At 53.7% G+C, this 20,432-nt stretch overlaps 1 protein-coding gene and 1 pseudogene across 1 annotated transcript in view; both read left to right on the forward strand.

The window, feature by feature from the left end:
* LOC105470177 (family with sequence similarity 53 member B) overlaps positions 1-20,432 on the forward strand; it is an 87,781-nt gene that overhangs the window by 40,674 nt on the left and 26,675 nt on the right. The window lies entirely within an intron of this gene.
* On the forward strand, positions 8,771-9,503 carry LOC139356164 (rho-related GTP-binding protein RhoC pseudogene; annotated as a pseudogene).

Below are 20,432 nucleotides of genomic sequence, written 5' to 3' on the forward strand. Positions count from 1 at the left end.
ACAAGTGCCTGGGCCAGGGCTCCGGGAAGACTAGCATGTACAAGACCCCGTCCTTACCTGTAAGGTAGGTGCAGGCTACAGGGCTGGGGTGGAGATAGCTGTGTCTGCGTAGCCGACTATAAGCCAAGTCACAGGAAGATGAGCTAGTCTCGTCCTCTGAGGATCAAGATTCAGTTCTAGATTGATCTCTTTGTTCAGCCACTATTTATTTACCTAGTATTTGCTGTGAGTCAGGCCCCTGTAGGCACCAGGGATGCAACAATAGAGAGGATAGTTAGCCCTGGCCTCCTGGAGGTCACCGGACCAACAAGTCATCACCTAGAAATGTGGAAAAGGCCATATCACCTGTCCATGTGACCAATGCCCAGCTCTGCCCTCTGAGCCTTGGTTTTCTCACCCATCTAGCAGGATCCGTAATAGCAGTTGCCAGGACGAAATAAGATGATGGACATAGGGCCTTCATTTCTCACTTAGTATGCATATGGGATTGTTCTAGGAAGTGAGGGGCATGTTTTGGGTTCTGCCTGTCATGGGCAGGGCCTAGCATTGGCTCCTTTGCAGGGGAGCTAAGAAGCTCTCTAGTCAGGGGAACAGGCTCGGGCTGCCCCTCAGTTGGAGTGGAGAGGAGACACAGGCACATAGATGTTCCTAAGACCAGGAACAGACAGTCGGGCTGGAACTGGGGTTGGAGTGGAGACCACAGCCCTGAGAGCCACCTGGAGAGTTGGGGCTTTATTCTGTGGGCATTGGGCAGCCAAGGGTAGCCCTGGGCAGGTGTCCAGAGACTTGAACCTCACTCAGGCGGTAGACAAGTATGCGGCAGTAAGAGAAGGCTGTGCCCATACATTTGGTACCCTTCAGTGGAGAAGGGGGCTGTGGAGCTGTGCAGAGCACTGGAGGCTGTCAACTGGTTGGGCCTGGAGCCCTTGGGAATTCCTTGCCTGGTTCTCAATGAGGGTCCAAGGGCCTGGTGCACACAAGCAAGGGCCACTGGCTGGGGTTGACCTTTGTAGGGCCAGTCAGGTGGGTTCTCCTTCTGCCTTACCAGGAGGGGAAAGTTCATTAGGGAAAAAGGAGCTCTGTCAACTTTGTCCTAGGGGAGCCAACCTGAGCCAGAAATGAGGAGCCGAGAAAGCCAGAGGCAACACTCCTGGATCAAGCCGCAGCAGAAAGCAGCTTTGGGACTTCCCTGTGGCCCCACGCAGTGAAGTGATGGGGACTTCTGCCCTGGGCAGGCTACTTAACCTCTCTGTGCCTCAGTTTCTTGGTCTGAACATTGGGTAAAAGCAGTGCCTGCATACAGCAAGTGCCTAATAAATCATTGTTTTGGAATACGGGACTATCCCATTTCTGTGGATGGTTGGGGTAGCCACTGAGCATGAGTACTGAGGGCCTGGCCTTGGGCACAGCCAGGTCCTATCTTTTGCCGTCCTTAGGTGACTTGCTGAGGGCCGGAGAGTTGGCTAACTTTGTGCCGTCTGCGTGGAATTTTCTACCCTCAGAGCTGTAGCCCTGCGGGTTTTGAAGACTTTGGGGCCTTGTAGCCCCTGGTAGAAAGGCAGATTGTGATGGCGGAGCTGGGCTTGGAGCCCAGGTCGCTGCCTTCCCGGCCCAGTGTTCAGGCTCCCCAATCTGACCAGTTTCCTAGAGGCGAGCAGCATGCCAGGGTGCACCAGCCACCATTGACTTTTGGTCCTGGAGGCCTGCTTTGGCTGGGGTTTTGCCCGCTTCCCATGAACACCAGGCACCCAGCACCTGGGAGGCGGGCCAAATATTGTCACGTGTGCTGGATTGCTTTTGAAGGCTGCCTGGGGTAAGTGAGCCCCAGCTCTGAACCTCCCTTCAGGGGCTCTGTGAAGGTGCTGGAGGCTGCTCTCTGGCAAGTCTTGTGCTCGATCTGCGGGTGTCAGGCAGCCCTGGGGGCCAGCCCGAGAAGAGGTGCCAGTGTGTGCAAGTTCCATCCCTTCGCAAGTGGAGACCGGCACCTGCCCACCACAGGTGTGTCTTGGCCAGGTGAGGCCTGAGCCTCATAAGCTCCTCAGTGCCTGGTGCTGTGTGAATCTGGTGCCCAAGCTCCCTGGAAAGCATGGAGGCATCAAGGCAGCACTGACCGCAGGGCCTGGCACGGTGTTAGCTCACTTAAACCTCGCAGTGTTCATGGAGTACACTGACGAACAGGAAGGCTGGGCATAGAGGTGTCCCGTGCCCGGCTCGGGAGACCTGGGAGATTTGGCCCAGAGCCTCCTGGGTGGGTGGGAGGAGGTGAAGAGCAGTAGCATCGGTCTCTGGAGACTCCCAAGGGTAGAAGTACAGGGAATACAGGCTGCTGGTCGGCGCCCTGGGGTAAATGAAGGCACACGACGAACCCTTGTTAAAGGCCCAAAAATCACCATGGAAAGCTTCCAGCTCCCAGAGTGCAGTTCACCATCCGGCACGAAGACATCACCTGGCAGCACGATGGGACTTCAGAAGCTCGGTCCCCAACCCAGACCTGCCGGATCAGAGTCTCTGTTTTAACAAGACCACCAGGTGCATCGTGAGCTCCTTCAATATGGAAAGTGCTGGATATGGGAGACGGGCCCTCTGTGGAAGGCCATCTCTGGTTTGTCTTTGGTTTGGGCAGCCCTCTGGTTCCTCTTGCAGCTGGGGACAGGTTGGGCCTGTTCTGCAGAGTGGGGGCCGGAGCCTTACTTGGCAGCCACTCCAGTGCTAGCCTTTCTCTAGCCTCTGATGTTGGTCGCCTGCTCACACTGTCTCTTTTCCCAGGAACGAGGGCAGTATGGTTCATGTCAGGAACCTTAGCCAGAGCTCTGTACCTCCTTTGGCCTAGGCCCCACTCCTTGGAACTTTGGACAACACACAAATGACAGCACTGATGGCTTTGGTCATGCACAGGCTTGCACTTTGTGTGTGTGTCCCGTCCACCACTGCAGCACTGAGAGGCAGGGATGAGGCTCTGGGAGGAGATGCAGCCTGCCTTGTGGTCTTCTGGGGTCCACACTCACATGACATTGAAAGACAAGGACAAGAAGAAACAGGCTTAGATTTGAGACTTGCCCCTCAGTGTGCAAAGGACTCAGTGACCACTTCTTGTTCCTGCTCTGTGTGAGACCCCCTTTCACCTGGTCTAGGCTTGTAGACAGGTGGGCAGTCCAGGCTTGAGGCACGGTAACCAAGCAGTGGTGACAGCTGGTCCTTGAGGCCAGGGCCTGTACCTGTGTGGTTCTTTAACTAGACCTCTAGCACCTACCAAGGTGTCAGTGGTTTCCCAAAAAATCAATGAATTGACAGGAACTTGCTCTGTCACCCAGGCTGGAGTACTGTGGTGTGATCGTAGCTCACTGTAACCTTGAACTCCTGGGCTCAAGTGATCCTCCCACCTCAGCCTCCCAAGTAGCTGGGACTACAGATGCATGCCAGTATGCCAGGCTGATTTTTAAATCTTTTAATTTTTTGTAGAGACAGGGTCTTGCTATGTTGCATATGCTAGTCTTGAACTCCTGGCCTCAAGCGATCCTCCTGCCTGAGCCTCCCAAAGCACTGGGATTACAGATGTGAGCCACTATGCCCACCCTCTAAAATTAATTTATTGAATACATGGATGGATGGTTGGATGGATAGATGGATGGATGGATGGATGGACTAACGAATGGAGGCAGGAGGCCTGGATTCTTCCCTAGTGGGCACATCAGCTCCTACATTGATGAAACTCAGTAAGCAAGGATGACACCATTGTTTATTGGGGACAGTGCAGCAGGCACTGTGCTAAGTGTTCGTGTAGTTGTGGATTATCTTTAATACAGCCCTGGAAAGTGGGTATTGTTGTGCTTGTTTTACGGAATAGGCTGAGGTTCAGAGTAGCAGCCATGGTCACAGGACCAGCTGTGACCGTGAGGCCCATGCTTGTTCCACTCCCCAGGAAGGGGTCTGGGCAGGGCTCTGGGTGCCAGGCCCCTTTCATCTCAGGTGTTGTTCACAAAGCATTCCAGTCCAGTGAGGGCTGGAGTCAGAACTGAGGGTTGGCTAGGACTTCCCGCCTTGCTGTGGTGGACACAGGATCCCTGGTGTGAGACAGCCAAGCAGCCCGGCTCACCGATCGGAACCCAGACCTGGGATGACAGCGGGGATCTCACATGACGTCATCTAGGGAGCTTGCTCTGGCCCCTGCTAGGCCAGCCATCAGAGCCATCTAAGACAGTCTAAGGTGACAGTTGTCACTGTTCTGGATGAAGTAGGCTAAGATTGGATCATTACTGAAATCTGAAACTTGAATTTAAGTGGTGACAACACGCAGTGCCCAAACGGGGGCAGTAATGGTGGCCTTGGTAAAGCCCAGGAGCCTGTTTAAGGAACCCCCTCGTGCTTTTGACGGGCACCAGAGGTGTTGGGGTGGTGGGGGCAGAGGACCTAAAAGGCCCCTTCCCTCCTCCCCACTGCCCTGGCCTTGAGGCCTAGAGAGACCTCGCAGTGCTGGTCGGTGGCTGTGAAATTGTCTCAGAGCCCACCAGCTGGGAGAAGGAAAAGCACGGGACAGGCGCAGCCTTTATTCCAGGTGTGAGATCCTGTTTGGGTCCTTTCAGGAGGCCTGGCTTACAAGGAGAGCTAGACTCTGCCTTTTTCCTCTGCAGCTGTGGTGGGTTAGAGGGGAGCCATGGGCCCTTCTCCTCCTGGGCCTCTCTCAACCTTCTGGGGACCATTCTCATCACAGCATGACCTGGGGAACACTCACAGAGGACAGAGGTCCCAGTGTCTGTTGGGTTCTGTGTGGGATGCGACATAACCTCCGTTTAATATGCTAACTATAGATCTGCTGAGTGGACAGACCCCTGGAACCTCCTGATTAGGGGGACATTCACTCTACTCATGACTCCAGTTATGGCCATGTCTTCCAGGAGTGGTGACAGCTGTCACCTCAGAGAAGGGGTCAGCACACCATAGCCCACAGGTCAGATCCTTCCATTGCCTGTTTTTTTTTTTTTTTTTTTTTTTTTTTTTAATTTCAATGGCTTTTGGGGTATGGGTGGCCTTTGGTTTTATGGATGAATTGTATAGTGGTAAAGTCTGAGATTTTAGTGCACCTGTCACTTAAGGGAGTGTACATTGTACCCAATATATAGTGATTGCCTGTTTTTATAAATAAAATTTTATTTTTATAAATAAAGTTTTATTGGTATACAGCTCTGCCTGTGTACGTACATGTTGTCTCCAGCTGCTTTCACGCTACAACAGCAGGGTTGTGTAGTGGCAGGGCTGGGTCATTATGACAGAGCCCGATAGCTTACAGAACATAAATATTTACTCTTTGGCTCTCTAAGAAAAGTTTGCTGGCACCTGATCTAGATGACCTTACATCTCGGTTTCCCCGTTTGGAAAGTCACTGGATTTGCTTGGCAATTTCTCACCAAAAGCTAAAGCTGGCCCTTGATAGGGCCCAGGAATGTGGCAGGGCTACAAGGCAGCGGCTCTGCTGTCTCAGGCTCTGCCGTGCTCACCGTTGGCCTGGTGTGGGCCCTTCCTGTGCCCCGCAGGTGGTAGGCAGGCATGCTGGTGAGGGGGCTGTGGGAAAGGGGCACTTAGTGCTCGTGAAGCTTGGCTAACTGGAGCCTTGGTATCAGAGTGAGTTGTGTATTCAGCTGATCTCGGTGCACAAAAGTGTAATTTTTAAAATGAAAACTGCATTCTCCTGGGGCATTCCTCTGGAAGCACCAGCTGGGTGGTTTGTCTGGTCTTTTCCACGCTGTCTTGTGTTGCCCTCATGCTTGAGACACTGTAGGCCACAGCGAGGATGGATCGTTTCCTCTGCTTTCATTTGCTGCCTCAACTTCCTCTGTCTCCTGAAGCATTTTGGTGGGGTTATTACACTCCGTATGGTGGAACAAAACCCAGACGTGAACTGCAAGGGCAGCACTGGGCTTCTCGCCACTGAAGACAAACCCCTAGGAAGTTCACTCTGGGCTAGGCACAGTGGCTCACGCCTGTAATTCCAGCACTTTGGGAGGCCAAGGCGGGTGGGTCACTTGAGGTCAAGAGTTTGAGACCAGCCTGGCCAACATGGTGGAACCCCGTCTATACTAAAAATACAAAAATTAGCTGGCTGTGGTGGCGCACACCTGTAATCCCAGCTACTCAGGAGGCTGAGGCAGGAGAATCACTTGAACCCGGGAGGCAGAGGTTGCAGTGAGCTGAGATTGTGCCATGACACTCCAGCCTGGGTGAAAGAATGAGACTCCATCTCAAAAAACAAAACCAAACCAAGGTTGACTCTGGCCTGGGACCCAGAAATGTCTCTCTTAGCCAGATATCTTCTGGCCCCTTAGGTGGACAGCCAGCTCAGAAATTGCTAGAGGAGATGAGCTTGTGGTAACAGAGCTTGGCCCGGCAAGGTGGTTTTGCAGCCACTCTGTGAAAGTAAGGGTGGGGAGGGTTGGCTCAGATTTAAAAGCCTCAGCCGGCCATGGTTTTATCCTATGCCCCACCTGAAAGTTAGGCAGTGGAGGCTGTCTGAGGGCAGATGCTGCCGTTGTCTGAGAAACCTGTAGCAGCCAGGCTGGAGCCAGGAGGCTGTTGTGTGGGCTGGAACATCTTTGGGGACCCAGAAATGTGTTAGAAAGTTCTTACTGTAACCAAGAACACTTCCACCACTGCTGTTGGCACTGGCCTGTTTGGAGACTGACAATGAGAACATGAGGGGCAAGGAGGAAAAGCTGCTGATCAGTTGTGTCTCTCCCTTTAAATAAAGCTGCTCCTTGTAGCTCCTCTTAGTCCCTCCGTGGTGAGGAGCTCTGCTCAGACTTTAGGCCTATCATGGCTGAAAGCAGGAAGGCTAGAGGTGGAGAGAGTCACGATTTTCCAAAGGGTAGTTTAGCTTCAAAGACTGTATGTGTCCTGCAAGTCCTGTCAGTGTACACCAAGCTCCCACTATGTGCAAGATGCTGGCAGAAGGGGTGGGTGCACGTCAGCCACCTTACCTGCCCATCCCCACCATTGACATCCCAGTATCTGGGACACAGCTACTGTTATTGTCATGCCAGGTTACCACCACAGACACAGAAGCACAGACCTAATTAATAACTCACCTAGGACCATGGTGCCGGCTCTAGGCAAGTGTGGGATTCGAACTTGGGTGGTGTGACAGGCAGTCTATGTGCTGAGCTCATGCAGTGCAGCCTCAGAGGGGGTACAGGGAGCAGGGTTTGAGGACCAGCAGGCTGGAGAAGCTTTGATAGGTGGACACGGGTCGCATGGGTGGAGGCAGGGAACATGGCCTTGGTGTCCCATCCCCAGGCTGTGGCCCTTTAGCTCACTGCACTGCAGCTGCGCCTGGGTTGCCGGGGTGAAGTACAGGGATGTTGCTGGAGGCACCTGGCCTGCTTCTAGGATCTCGGCTTCCTCCACATGCCGTGTGCACCTTCCTCCCTGTCTCCCACAGTAGTTTGCTGTTCTCCAGGACTTGTATGGATGGTTCTCAAAGGTCCAGCAAAATTAAATAGATCTCAACTAAGGTGACGCTTCTCCAGGTCTGAATATGCTTGTGTCTCCTAGAAGGGGTGAGGAATACCTCTCTTAGCCCATTTTGCATGTATGAGTGGGGGCCACCCGCTTGGCAAAGCAGCCTTTGAGAAACACCAGTAACATGTTACCGGGGTAGGGATGTGGCAGTGGGCAAGAGGGTCCCCCTTGACATCTATTCAGAGGTCCGTAGCCTGGGACTCCTGCTGAGGTGACCTGGGGTGCTTCTGGTCCCGAAACCTCCTTGGGTGGCATCGTGTATGGCAGCACAGAATATGGTTAGAGGCCTCCACATTTGCCAGGCAGGATCCCTATCCCCCAGCACACCAGAGTTTTCCTTAGTTTGTTGCATAGCAAAGCCCCTCCCCTGGGCTCTTGCTCGCTGCCCTGGCCCTGCCTCAGACTGTCTGCTTGGTGAGCCTGGGAACTGACCTGGTTCTTTGACTGTGGGAGAAAAGTCACCAGTCACAACCAAGATGCTGCCAGAGTGCCCACCCAGTTCCATGGTCTCAGTAATATTTGTGGTTAGTGTGACCTACATATCATCACAGCTGCTTTCAGTGGCCGAGTAGAAAAGCGAGCAAGTAGAAAGGAACCTTCGTGGCTGTGGAGAAGCTGTGGAATAGGCTGGCTGCGAGCAAGGCCTTTGGAGCAGATGGAGCTGGTTGCAGCTCTAGCTGTGGGACCTTGAGCAAGTCATTGTATTTCCCTGAGCCTGTTTCCTCATTTGTAAAATGGACATGAAAAGAGGGAGTTAAGTGAAATAATGTCTGTCACATGCTCAGGGCTAATGGCACACAACAAATGCTCAATTAATGGTAAATAGTAATATTCTTGTCGGTAGAGGGTACAAACACTTGTATATCAGCTCAGGACTATGTCAGTTTCAGATTCACTGACATTTCTGTTTCTACTGGCTAAAAACTTAATGCATACATGTAAACAAGTCTAAAGTTCAGATGACAAAAAATACAGTTTGGAAATGTAAAAGCACAGAAATTTAAATTCCTCTGAAATCCACCTACAGAGATAATGATTTTTAAATAATTGGTGTAGTTCCTTGCAGTCCATTTTCTAAGCAGTTATAATGCTGAGTAGTGACTCTTGACACTCTAGCCCCAGGAGTTCATGGATTCCACAGGTGCAATACAGATTTTAAATCATCAGCATCTACCAATGTGTGGAACAATGACAAGAAATACGAATTTGTTGCTTTAAAAGGGGGAAAGAGAGCTGGAGGCGGCGGAACCGAAGCCCCACCATGGCTGCAATCCGAAAGAAGCTGGTGATGGTTGGGGATGGTGCCTGTGGGAAGACCTGCCTCCTCATCGTCTTCAGCAAGGATCAGTTTCCGGAGGTCTACGTCCCTACTGTCTTTGAGAACTATATTGCGGATATTGAGGTGGACGGCAAGCAGGTGGAGCTGGCTCTGTGGGACACAGCAGGGCAGGAAGACTATGATCGACTGCGGCCTCTCTCCTAACCGGACACTGACGTCATCCTCATGTGCTTCTCCATCGACAGCCCCGACAGCCTGGAAAACATTCCTGAGAAGTGGACCCCAGAGGTGAAGCACTTCTGCCCCAACATGCCCATCATCCTGGTGGGGAATAAGAAGGACCTGAGGCAAGATGAGCACACCAGGAGAGAGCTGGCCAAGATGAAGCAGGAGCCCGTTAGGTCTGAGGAAGGCCGGGACATGGCGAACCGGATCAGCGCCTTTGGCTACCTTGAGTGCTTAGCCAAGACCAAGGAGGGAGTGCGGGAGGTGTTTGAGATGGCCACTCGGGCTGGCCTCCAGAACTCCAGGAATCTGTGGGGTACAGAGGAGTGCCAGCAGAGACTGGAGGCTAAGCCACGGTCCTGTCACATCTGAGCTGTACTTGCTCAACCTCTGGATGTCATTTAACTTGTAAATATAATAGGGGTGCTGTGGAAAAAAAAAAAAAAAAAGGGGGAAAGAAACACGAATTAAAACAAAATATATGAGCTTAGCACTGCTTTCTTACTCTATCCGATAGGAAAAGCAGACACAGTTTAAAAACACTCCTGGCTCGTGCAACATAGAATTGAATTATTTTAGGCTGTTCAGTTTCAAAGACTGTGAATGTTGATGCTCTTGTAGCCTTAGTTTGTAATAATGCTATTTCCTTTTTAACACCACAGAACACACTCCCATCAGCGGGAGGGCAGTGCATCACCTATGAGTTAATCAATCCCGCTGTCCCTTCGGGAGGGTCGTGTTGTCCGGCCTTAGGGGCTGGGCTGGCGTGGCTGCACCAAGCACAGTTTGACCAACTGTTTCCAGCCTGTCCGTGAACAAGAGCCGTTTCCAATATTGGTCTGTGCTGTGAACACTAGAGCAGGGGTGCTGATGGGGCAGTGCCCTGTGATTCATTTGGTTTTGCTCTAAACGAATAGTCTATACGTGAATTCAGGGAGTCTGTGTTCACTGTGGCATTGTACCCAAACCGGTCCTCCATTAGGGCCATGGCGCCTGGGAACACCTGCGCTCCCACTCCAGCAGGGCTCCCGGGAGCCTTTGGCCCTCTCGGTCACTCAGAGCATGCTTACCTTGGGGCCTGGTGTGCCTCCAGACCGCCTCCACAGCGGGAGCGCCTGCTCTAAGTGAGCAGACCCAGACGCCCCTTGGTTGTGTGTCAGCCTCCCACATCTTGGGCCTTGCCCTGTTCCAGTGGGCAGAATCCAGGCCGCCTCCTCATTTCCTTTGTACTCATAAAGGACCCATGTTCAGGTTTCTCTTTGCTACCTGTTCAATCCAGTGTGTCTTTCTGGGACCTACTGTGTGCCGGGTACTGTACTGGTGCCGTCGAGCAGGAAAAACAGAAGCAATGCCCCATTGCCTGCTGCTGGATGGATCCCGTTCTGGGGTCAGTTCTGTTTGGTACGACGTACTTATTGTGTGCACACACTGCTCTTGGCACTGAGGCCTATGTGGAGCAGGATGGCCATGGACCCTTCTCTCTGGCAGCTTCCGTCTAGTATAGACAGGCAGACAATATTAGGAGCAAAGCAGATTATGTTGGACAAAGTAAGTGCTGCAAAGACAAGGAGCATGGGTAATGGGACAGAGGTGACGAGCAGAGAAGTAGAAGGCTCTTCCACCTGAAAGGATGACATGAGTGACCTCCAAGGCTGACGTGTGTGGGAGGAGCTGGCTGTGGCTGGTGCAGAGGGACCGCAGCAGAGAACAGGCTGCTGGATATTCATCTGTGCCTGCTGAACTCCTGCCACAGTCAGGAACCCCAGCTCTGCCACTAAGCACTCCCTGGACGACAGTGGACATTGCCTGGAGTGGCCATGCTTACCCCCAAGGAGAAGCCATCTCCAGAGCCCCAGTGCTGGGCAGCTCTTCCTTATTCCTCAGCATCCTGTGTTTCCTGCTGGTATCGGCCTGAGAAGGTTCATGGGATGAGATGTCTTGGTGGGGAAAGCCAAGGAGGTAGCAAGCTCAAGGAGCCCCTAGTCTTCCTATTGACATCCAGGAGGGTGTGGCTTTCAGGCCCCTCCCCAGGCCGGCAGGTCCTGACACTGACCGGAATTCATGTGGAAATGCTGAGCCTCTGAATGGCCTCCTGCTGTGTGAGACTGGGTGGTGTCAAAGAGGCAGTCCCAGGGTGTGGGTGGGAAGATGGGAGATGACAGTGTCCTGAAGCTAGCCTTGTCACCTGAATGTGACAGGACACTGTAGTCAGTCCACCCTCTCCAGCCAAGAGTGTCCAGTGTGGAGTGAAGTTATGAATGGGCCTGAGGAGGCAGCCCCGGGCCCTGGAGCTCAAGTGTTGCCATCATCTAAAACAGGATTGTCCAAGGCCAATGACCTGTGTGCACCTGGGGCTTCTGTAACCTGGGTACTACTTTGGGACCTGTGGCTCACTGCAGTCTTGCCTGTTGGCAAAGCAATCATTGTGCATTTCCTGCCTGTCTTGCTTTCAAAAGGAGCCAGAGGAGCCTGGTGTGACTTCCCCTGTGGAGCTCCTCAGACAGATACGGGCAGGGCGAGCAGAGGCACGCCAGGGCCTCCTTACCTCCTTCTGAAAGGGGCCTACTCACAAACCCAGGGACTCGGAGCTAGGGGAGCAGAAGGTCCCAGGCCTCAGGAAGGCCAAACACCTACAGCCCTACCCACAATGCCACTCATGTCCACAGAGCTGTCCCTTCCTTTGTAATGGAAGGGAATGGGTTCTGCTACCACCTGAGCTGGGGCTGGGGACCCCGGCACATGCCTGGAGTCAGGCTTTCTACCCTGGCGATGTACAGGGGAGCCAAGGTGAGATGGCTTGGGAGATGAATCAGAGGTGTATTCTGCCTTCCAGTAACTCCTTCTTTGTTCTGCTGGAAAGTCAGCCCTCACCATCCCTGCTGCCATCCCCATGCCTGCAGACCTTTGGGGAGCCAAACACCCCCTCCCTGGGAGCGCCCTTCCTTCCCATCCTTGCCAGCATGGTCACAGACCGGAAGTGGCCCTTCCCACAGCTGATGTTCCAGGGTGGTCCAGTTTTAGTCCTGGTGTGGAGAGAGGAAGTCCGCTCAGAGCCAGGGGTTGGGAGGGCCAGGCCCCAGGCTCCAGGTCCTTTGTTTGAAGATTTTTTTTCTGAGCACCATAGCATTGCATGACGATGACAGTCGCACTTGACATGGCTGGGCGCAGCGTTTCACTCAATGTGCATTTTTCTCATTTAATGCTTCCTAATTATTTCCTTTGCTAACGGTAGGAGCCTCTTTCTTTAGGAAGGCACCTGAGTTCCCAGAGCCACAGTTTTTCAAAATAAGGAGGCTTGTGGCTAATGTCTAGCAGGTCCCTTAATGGCTCTGAATGCCCGTCCTTCCTGCGCCCTCAGCAACCTGGCAGACTTCGGCCCAGGAGGGGTACTGATGGGAGCTGCCTGATCGGCTTCCAGAACGCTGCCAGGTGGGACGGGGCTCCTGGGGCTTTCCAATTGAGTTTCTGCACAGCACTGGTCAGTATAAAGAAGCTGGAGAATCCAGCTGGCATCAACCCTGAACTGGGCAGCACGTGTTCCAGACCTGGCCACACGTGGACCCCCCCATCTGCCCAGCACCTTGGAGGTCCCAAAGTGTGTTCTTGCACCCTGTTCATTTCTTTCTTGCAAGATCCCTCTGAGATAGGCTCTGCTTGCGCCATGTGGATGAGGAAAGCAAGCTCAGACTGGGAGGGTCCTGGCCAAGGTTACCCTGAGAAGAAGTGGTTAAGAGAGGGCTTTGACCCAAGTCTGTCTGGCTCATGAGTCTGACCCCACTGTGCCAGCGAGACCCAGCTGGGCCTCTTTGCCCTACAGACGAGTGCCATCAGCTGGGCCAGTGCCCTGGCAGGGGCTGGCAGCCCATCTTGCTCTTGTAAGACCTCTTGAAAGTGTAACATGGAGAGTGAGGCCTGGCCATCCAGAACCCTGGCAGTGCCTGGGTATTTTCAGCTCTGTGAGATGCCCCTATTGAGTCAGCATCAGGGTTCCCAGGCCAGAGCCCTTCTGGCAAACCTCTGCTTTACTCCAACCCTCCTGGCATAAAGGAAGCTGGTTGTCCCAGCCTGAGGCACAGCTCTTCCAGAAATCTGGAGGACATTACCTCCTGGCTGGCCTTGAGCTTGGGGCTTCATCAGAGAAACATATCAAAGCCTATGGGCTTCTCCCCATTCACTGAGCAGGGATAGAAGTCGTATCAAAATAGTTTTTGAAGAGCAAGACCCTGCCAGTGTCATTGGGGCACATAAGGTGAGGCAGGCAGCCCTCAAGGCTCCGTTTAGCTTAGTTATCTGCAGAGCCCTTGGGGACCTGGTTGAAAAATGCTGTCCGGGCCTCAAGGGCACATGGGTCCTACCTCTTAGGGCCTGATAGCACAGTTTCCTCCTGGCCAAGGCGTCTGAGTTCCCAAGGGAAGGTAGGGCCATTTTGTCTACAGCTCCTTTGATTGGTCGAGCACACACCAACACAAGGTGTCGTCTGCCTGTGTGGGCTGGAGAGGCAAGAGGCTCCTCTGTCCTGGGGACAAGCCTGAGGGTTCCAGCTAGGAGGAGATTTTTGCCTTTCTGTGGTTTGCTCGGCCAGTCCCTGGGTACTCTTGCTACCTTCCATATTGAAGGAAGTGGGACCCCAGACTGGAGCTAGATAGGACAGATGGAGAATGCTGCTGCTTCAGGCCCTCCACCACAAGGCTTCCTTGTGTCATTAAAATACATACTGTCCTTTCCCACGACCTCTGGGACTGGTGTTTGTTATAGCCCTGGAATGTGAGCACCGGGAAACACTGAATGTCACTCACCTCCTTGGACCCCTTGCCTCTGCGGGTGAAGCCACCGAGGACCAGAGGAGGGAAGTGGCTGGCCATGGTCACCCGGGGTTATCACTGTGGGTGACAGGCTGGGACCAGATCTGAGTGCACCTGTGGGCCGGGCCCCTTCTTCCCAAGGCTGTGACCACAGCCTCCTCCGACACCTGACAACAGCGTGAGCTCAGCCCATCACGGTGCTGCCTGGGGCCTCAGTTTCCGATCTGTGAATTGGGCATGAGTTGCTTGCTCAGTTCACCCCTGGGCAGGGCTGGATGTGGACGTATTGTGCACATGGTAAGACCCTGGCTAGTCCTAAGCGCTGGTGTATGGTTCACACCTACTGAGTAGAAACAGACCCTGGCTAGTCCTAAGCCCTGGCGTTACGGTTCACACCTACTGAGTAGAAACAGTTGGGAATTGATAGCTTTTCCCTCTGCGGGTTTTCATAACCATCGCTGGACACCGGCAGGGACAAACTTGGGAAAGTCTTGGGACCCAAGCGGAAGAGAGGACTGTGAATGAAAAACTAGAGGGGATAATTCCAGCGTCAAAAGGATGCTCGTTCTTATCACACTTTGATGTTGGCTTTGAAATTCTCCAGGCATGCTTTTGGGAAGGGCTTCTGGAGGGCAGGGGCCTCGCTTCCTGGCCCCTGAGTTCACGTTGCTCAGGATAGCACCTGGTGGACCACAGATGCTTCACAGATGGGGGACAAATAAAGGAACCAGGAAGCAAAGGCTGTCTGGGTTGAGAACCACCCTCAGTCGCAGTTGTCCTGACGCTGGGGCTGGCGTGAACATTCCAGGCCCAGTTATAGTAGACAGCAGGGGTGGCGTGTTCCTGCCATGTGCCAGTGCCTAGTCACTGCCGACCTGAGGCAGGGGCTAGACATCTGTGGAGCTTCGCTGACCTTGACCCTCCAGAGCAGGCAGGGCCCAGGGCCAGAAGTCAGCTGACAGTCTCCACAGTGCTCCCCTGAGGAGGAAATGAGGCCGCTGGGCCTTGCTGTCATGGGGGCGGGGGCGGCAGGGGAGAGCAGCAGGAGGAGTGGGGTGCGTAGTCCAGGTCCCTGGTGCCCGTGTGTGGGCTTGCGATTCTCTCCAGCGGCCGGGCTTCCTGCTACAGTGCCTGCAGTTCAGCAGTGAGGGGCCACAGCATGCCTTTATACTGCCTCCCTTGGCAGCCCTCTCAGCTTCGTCCCTGCCTGTCCCGTGTAGCTGGGAGGACAGAGCAGGCCCAGGAGGATGCCAGGCAGCACCCTCTGCTCAGCTCCACCCCTCCAGCCTCCTTCTGCACCTTTGGGAAGGTGCAGAGGGAAATGGAACACGAGGGAACTGAGTGAGGGACCTGCGGCCTCAGCTCCTGGAAAAGGCTGGCAGCAAGGCCACAATGGCGGCTCTGAGAGCAAGCTGGTGGCGACCTGGCTCTGTCTCCCTGTGGCACAAAGGGAGAAACCGAGGCTAGCAAGGACAGAAGGCTTGGCTTTGCCCCCATGCTGAGTGCAGCTGGCCCTGCTCCGCCACCGCCTTGCTACCACCTTTGCTGCAGTGGCTTTGGCTTTGGGGTGGTTTGGGCAGGAAGTGGCCTCTGAAGGGAGGTTAGGGGCTCCCAGTGTCCGGCATGGCTAATTCACATGCATGGAGCCCCTTGGTGTGACCCGGCACCCATGAGTCCCCGCATTTCTTTTTCCTTTGTTGTCTTAGGTTTGTTTTCATTCTCATTGTTGAAGGCAAGAGGGGGGTTCAGAGTTTAGGGCACAGAAAATCCACCTTAGGATGAACCATTTCTTTTCAAATACATCTCTCTCTCAAAACAAATGGCTGATGGCAGAGGAATGTTGGCCTCCTAGCAGGGTTGGGGACATTTGTACTGGGGAAATAGTCTGGAAATTGGTCATCTGCAGAAGTGGTTTTCCTTCTGGAGGAGGAATGCCTCACTCGGGGAGGCATTAGGTGGAAGAAAACAGCACCTCTGGAGTCCTGGGGTTAGGGTTCAGCTCTTGGCCTTGCTGTGCTCTGGCCAGGTAAGCTCTGAGCCGCAGCGTCCTCATTTGTAAAGTGGAGATGAGAAGAATAACTTGACTCACAGGGTTGGTGTGAAGATCACATAGGCCAAAGGGTGTAGAGCACCTAGCACATCTGGCCACAGTGTGAGTGCCTGGCAGGTGGCACCTGCTGTCATCACCATCATCACCATAACCACCGTTACTTTCAGCATCACAAGCCCCACTACCAAAACCACCATCATTGTCATTTTCCAGTGTGGAGGGTCCAGCTGGAACACTTAGAAGACCCAGGCTCATGCCTGGTTCTCAGATTCAGGGTAGACGACGCCTGTCCCGCAATGACCTGGGCCTCTTTTACCTTTGGCCTCCTCCAACTGGTAGAGTCCTTCCATGGAGGGAGAGGTCTGCCTCCTTAGTGCTTACTCTGGGAGCAGGGCAGAGCCTACAGTATTGTAAAATTATCCTATACTTAATAATACTACTAAGAATATCCTGGCTCCATTAGGAAGAAAGTCATCTGATAGATAATTATGTCATTTGTACCTGTCGCCAGCTCATCTTGTTATGATGTTAGCTTTTACTGCTAGAAGTATCTAGTGGATGGCCGGAAATCTGCAGGCAAAGTGCAGAGGGACTGAGCCTGTGAGGAGAGGGCCTGGGCAAGTGACTGCCCTGGGCCTCAGAGTTCTTATCTGAAAAATGGGAACAGTAGTGCCTTCCTAAAGGCACCATGGAGACTTAAAATGAATGACACGTTTCCTGGGACTTACGTATATTTGGTTGCTTATGGGGACTTATGTATATTTGGTTGCTTTTGGGGTCTGAAGGAGTACAAAGAATCAAGTGCACACTTCCCAGTGTGTGAGGGAGGCCAGGAACACTGCCAGCCTGAGTTCTAGGTAGGGCAGCTCGCTGGCAGTAAGCCCTCCATCTTACAGGGGTACACTCTTCATGGTAGGCGGCCTTTATCCAGTTGTGAGAAAGCAGACTGAGGCTTGATCTGGAAGCTTTTTTAGAACTGGCATTGTCCAAATCCTTGCAGTGGTTGGGATTTTGGCAATACCTTGTGTTATTCGACGGAGGGCAGACATGTTGGGGGAAACAGCTGCTGACTTGCCTGGAGGTGGGGCCAGCCAGGCCTGCTGTTTCTCTTTCCCACCATGGCTTTGATGCCTGGGCCAGCCTACCCTGTAGCACCCTTTCTACCCCATCCTCCATTCTACTTGGTCAGGTGGGTGGTCAGAGGGTGCCAAGCTGGTCCAACAACAGCAGGAAGGCCTCTGCTAGGATTAGTTTGCTGCCATCTACTGAGACAACAATATTTTCTCTTGGAAGACATGGAAACTTTGAAATAATCCAGGCTCGTTTCCTTACTCCCAGGTTAGAGGTTGAAGAGGTAGGTGCAGAAGGTTCTAGCTGGAGCCCGTAAGTTTCAGAGCTGGAAGGGACCTGCCATGTACCTGGTGAAACTGAGGCCTAGAGAGCTGCAGTCCTTTGCCCTGGGTCACTTAAAAAGTTAGCTGATGATGGGGCAGTGACCAGACCTGGCCTTCCACTGCTGCTGTTGCCTGCCTTTTGCAGTCTGCCCAGCAGGCCTGCAGCTGCTTCTGCAAGTCAGTAGGACAGCTGTCACTCATCCTCTACCAGTTCCATCCTGTCTCCCATAAGTGGCTCGCTTGTTGTGGCAAGCACTTTCCACCACCAGTCTCTCCGGTGACACTGCACATTCCTTAAGGGCTGGGACGGTGCTTTCTCCTCTCAGGGCGGCTTCCCATAATTGCTAATCCTGGCCAGGCCTCTTAGCAGCAAGAGGAGCCCCGAACAGGCGGGACAGGTGGACTAGGTCTGAGTTCTGTTTCATCTGTAGGACCTTGGGCAAGTTACTTAATCTTTCTGAGCCTGTTTGCTCATCTGCAAAGCAAAAAAGAGCACCTTTGGGGGCTTGTCGTTGGTGCACGCACAGTGCCTGCCCATTGTGAGGACATGGTGGAGGGCTCTGCTGTTGCATTTCTAGTGGGTTCTCTCTTGTGAAGCCCCACGGCAGTGATTCTTGAGGTCTGTCTCCTGGCATTCCTGTGAGGCAGGAAGGACAGAGGTCATTATTGCCATTTTACAGATGGGGAGGCTCCCAGGGAGGGGAGATGTATGATGACCTTATGGCAGGTGGTAGAGAGCCAGGCCAGGAGACAGCAGGCCGCAGCCTATCCTCCCCCAGCGTCCCAGACCTTCCCCTCCATGGAGACTGCAGGCTCGTGGGCACTGGCACGCTGGGCTGGAGGCAGCCACTGCCCATCTGTCCCTCTCCATCCTGGAGGTTCTGCCCAAGGCTTGGCCGTCTGCCGTGCCCAGGCCTGTGGTCTTGAGCGTGGGTTTTTCCAGCAGATGCTCCCAGAGCCTTGGAGCCTCGGTGTGTCTTGGTTTCCTCCCAGAAGCTTGGCTGCTGCAGTGTTCCCAGAGACAGGGTTTTCTGGAGGAGGCAGGGCGCGCCATTGTGCCTTGCGGGGCCAAGCAGATTTTCAGCATCCTAGGAAGAACCAAGAATGCAGAAGTCTGGGGGTGGTGAGGCCTCAGCCAGCCCCATGGCGTCCCCAGTGCATTTCCTGTTGACTCTCCCCGTGCCCACACCCACTTCCTTTCCCATCCCTGGCTCCACCCTGAGCCCTCTGCTGGCTGATAGCTCCATGTGGCTACTGACCTGCTTCATGTACGCTGGGCTGTTCTGGGCTTTGTAGGAAACAGTGACCACAGGCCAGGGTCATCCCTTGCGCTATAAAGCTCCTACTGTGTCTGGTGAAGCCAAAGACATTTTCCTTGGCTCATCTCAAGCAGCCGTCTTGGGTCTGCCTTCAACACTTCAGTGAGGTGCCCTGGGGGAGGGGGTGACCCCAAGGGACACATAGCCCCCCAACCCCGTGGGGTGACATGGGAAGGGTACAGGCCTTCCCTGCCGTCTGCTGCTTCCTAGCTGTGACACTGGACACATACCTTCCTCCCTGAGCCTCAGCTGCCACACGCGTGCATTGTGACATGCATCTCTGCCACACTTGTTCTGAGAACAGTCCTGCTAATGTAAAGCTCCTGCATGTGGTGGGGTCTCGGTGAGCAGCTTTCTCTTTCTTCTCTTGCCTGCCTGTCTACAGGGAGCTTCCAGTTCCTTAGGAACTTCACAATGTACAGATCAGCACTCTGCTTGAGACCCTGAAAAGCCTGATTGTCACTGCTTGGGGCGTGGGGTTTATGAGCAAGAGAAACACCTGAGGCCTGGAGACTTCTCAGGGAGATTTGCAGTGACTTTCTGCGCCATTCATTCAAGTCACTTAGGCTTAGAGTCCCCATTTATGAAATGGGTCTAGTAATAAACCTGAGCGCTGCAGGGCAGTGATACACATTAAATGAGATGGTATTTCCCATGTGCTTGGCAGAGCGCCCAGCACAGCCTCACCATCAGCACATGTGGCCCTGATGCCTCGCTCCACACCCCTTCCCAGTGTGTGCTGCTCCCAGTCCCGCCTCTTTGCTGAGTGTGGGCTCCTCTGAGGTGGAGGCTGTTCTCCTTCTGCTCCCAGTTCCCATCACCTGGTGCAGGGTCTGCCAAGGGAGGGCTTGGTTCCCAGGAATGGCCCAGCCAGGAGGCTGGCTGTGTGAGATTCCATGGATAGGGCCTCACTTAGAACCTGGAGAGGTCGACACCCATATAGCCACATTTGCCTCTTTGCTTGCCTCGGGTGCTTCTGCAGTGGGCAAGAGATGCCAGCAGTTTTCCCAGATTCCCTGGCATCCATCATGGCTGCTTCCAGCCTCCCCTTAATGGAATGAATCACCCCAGTATTGCAGGCTCAGGAGTTAGATAAGAAGGGAAGTCAGAGTTCACAAAAGGGGGTTGGGTGGAGGCCAGGTCTCCCAGCAGCAGGAGGAGACTGGGCGAAAGAGTGTCACAGGGTGGCCATCTGAGCTGGAGGGCAGGGATACCGAGGGAGCCGTAAAGCCCTGCATCTATTGGGAACTTCGTGTCATGTATTCCAGAGGCTCCGGGCTGGGAGCAGAAAGACCAGGGAGGAAACAGAAGGTACTGGTGCAGCAATGGGAGGGCTTGGCCTGGGGGAGATGGTAACAAAACGGTTCCGTTTGTTCTGGGATTCCGTACACACTTGGCTGGAGAATGGCATGTTTCTCCTCCCTCGCCTGTCAGGCATTAGAGACCTGGGGAAGACGTTTGAGCCCATTGCAGGGCCAGAGCAGATATAGCCCATCTGTATTGAAGCCACAGTGGGAACATTCTTGAAGGCACATAGCAAATGCCTAAAGAAAGCGAGCTGCATTCGCACAGGCGATCAGAGGGAGAGACGCTGTGATGTGAAGAGGGACACGGGGCTTGTGGGTCTTTGGAGAGCTGTTCTTCATGGGAGGATCCCTGACTCCATCCGCTAGATGCTCATTGTTCCCCCTCCCCCAGTCATGACAGGTGATCATCAGCTGGGAGCAACATTGCTGTGGTCGAGAACCACTGGCTGGAGTGAAAGACCTTGACCTCTCTGGTGGCTGCAGTCCTGAGTCCCTGTTACCTGTTTGGCCTCAGACAGGAAAGCTGATCCTTCTGAATTGGGCAGTG

This window comes from Macaca nemestrina, chromosome 9, assembly GCF_043159975.1.
Source record: "Macaca nemestrina isolate mMacNem1 chromosome 9, mMacNem.hap1, whole genome shotgun sequence".
Taxonomy (NCBI): domain Eukaryota; kingdom Metazoa; phylum Chordata; class Mammalia; order Primates; family Cercopithecidae; genus Macaca; species Macaca nemestrina.